Raw genomic sequence first — 2,194 nt, forward strand, 5'->3', positions numbered from 1 at the left:
CAAGATCGATTTCAGGTTCTCCATTGTTACTTCTGGGTGTTTTGATTTTTCTGGGTTCTTACGATCTTTCTAACTTCTAAGGTTAATTATGATTCTCATTTGTTACTGTACTTCCTTGGAACCATATGAACTAAGAGTTTAATGTTCAAGGTTTTGTCTATCTTGTTAGGGCTTGATTGGTTCTCCCGCTAGCACCCTCCTAGCGGTTGCTAGCGGTCGGTTACGGTTGTTAGCGGTTGGTACCAATCATAGAAACCGCTCCGTACCGCTTCAAACCGCTCGAAATCGCTGAATTTCAAAAGCTCCTTCCCGCAAGCGTTTGCGGTTGCGGGCGGTAGCGGTTGGGTTTAAAAAAAAAAAAAAAAAAATCAAACGTTTACTTATAGTTATTATAAAATATATTAATCTTATATATATATTTCATCTTTGTATCACGTTCTCATCAGAAACCCTAATCAATATTCTAAAACCTTATTTTCTCAATGTCTTCCACCCAAACTGATGAAAATCAATTTGAATATTTTTTTCTTTTCATTATATATTGCTTTTATTTTTGATTGAATATATGTTTCGATTTGTTTTCTCGAATAGAAAATTACTTGCTTTTGATTGAATTCAACGTTATTTACAGTTTGTCCCATTATTTAATACAATTTTTGGTGTTAACCCATCATAAAGTACTATCTTATTATAAAATTTCTTTATTTTTGAATAATTATTTAGTACTTTATTTATGGTTTTAATTATTAAGCATGTTCAATTTTTCTAATATTATCATAATAATATATTGGTGTTTTTATTTCTTTTTTTTGTAATATTTTTTATTTTTTTAGTCATTTTTTATTTAACTGCTACCGCATCCGCTGGTTTACCAGTCATAAAACTTCCGCAAACGCATCCATTTTCAAACGCTAAACCAGTCGTTCAAAACGCTTGGTAACGCTTGAAACCGCAACCGCCCGCTTCCGCAAACTCCCGCAACCGCAACCGCAACCGCTGCGTTTAAACCAGTCAGGCCCTTAGTTGTAAGATTGTTTTAGTTAAGAGATTAGCTATGTGTCAGTTGCTTATTTCAGTTTTCATGGTTTGTGTTAGGTCATGCGGAAGCTGTTCTTTATGTTTCATTTATTCCTGATGGCAAGCAATTAGCAAGTGGGTTAGGGAACACCATTGTTAGGCTTTTGGATCTTAAAAGTGAAACACCATTGTTTACTTTCAAATGTTAAAAGGTTCCCTCGCTATCTTCCTGCATTTTACTCCCCTCTGTAGCTTTCTATTAATAGTTATAAATTTTGTGTAAATGAGTAAAAAGAAGAGCAGTTTTGGAAACTCGTTTACTAATTAAATTAGTAAACTTTTGTGTTTAATTATTTGTTAGCTTTACGTGTATATATATGTTCAGATGTGGGGAAAGATGCTTCTTACTACGTTTCTCAGATAATACTTTCACTACAAGTTTCATTACTACCATTGAGTATCTCTTCTTCTACAATGGTGGTTTACTTAAAGATTATCTAATTACATTTGTGTCTAAGTTTGTGTATTACTACCTTTTTTTTCCTGTTCCAGAATTGACTTCAAGATAAGAACTGTTGAACTTAATGGGAAGCGTATCAATAACGTTTTAAAACTATAACTACAGGTAATGAGACGGATTTAACGTTGTTGCTTGCAAACCAGCTTCTTCCTCTGTACGCATTGGAAATCATATTCTGTGACAAAACCATTCAACAAGATACCTTAAGTTTTCTTATTTATTGTTTAACATTCATATGTTTTGTGCAGAGAAGAAGAAACATACTCGGATTCTGGAAACAACATCTCTTTGGAAGGGATTTCTGCAGAAATTTGTCAACCCACCCATCTGCATCAAGATCAGAGATGACTTCCCTGTTTATAGAGTCGATTATGAATACTGATAAAATGTTAGTTTGATACCCTTGAAGGCGATCATGGAGACTGCGAATATGTTGAGTAACGCAAAGAACCAAGTCGTAAAAGCAAATCCTGTCGCTCTTAGTTTCTCTGAAGATTTCAGCACCATGCTTATGATCCCAAGCCTGTGACACTGACACACACCACCAATTTTGTAAACTAATTACTCTGCTTTATAACAACTCAAAAAGTGTACACACACACACCAATTTTGTAAACTAATTACTCTGCTTTATGGAATTATCTATATAGTGTCGTC

The 2,194-nt window shown here is 34.1% G+C and overlaps 1 long non-coding RNA gene across 2 annotated transcripts; it reads left to right on the top strand.

Moving 5' to 3' along the window:
* LOC110226844 lies at positions 1–2,168 on the top strand. 2 transcript variants are annotated; one of them, XR_002330749.1, is made up of 4 exons: positions 1–15; positions 1,096–1,229; positions 1,403–1,642; positions 1,786–2,168. It is a non-coding gene; the product is annotated as an uncharacterized LOC110226844 (long non-coding RNA). The 2 variants fall into 2 exon arrangements; XR_002330746.1 differs by having other exon boundaries at positions 1,096–1,642.
* Positions 2,169–2,194: the final 26 nt, after the last annotated feature.

This window comes from Arabidopsis lyrata (assembly GCF_000004255.2).
Source record: "Arabidopsis lyrata subsp. lyrata unplaced genomic scaffold ARALYscaffold_20, whole genome shotgun sequence".
Classification (NCBI taxonomy): Eukaryota; Viridiplantae; Streptophyta; class Magnoliopsida; order Brassicales; family Brassicaceae; genus Arabidopsis; species Arabidopsis lyrata.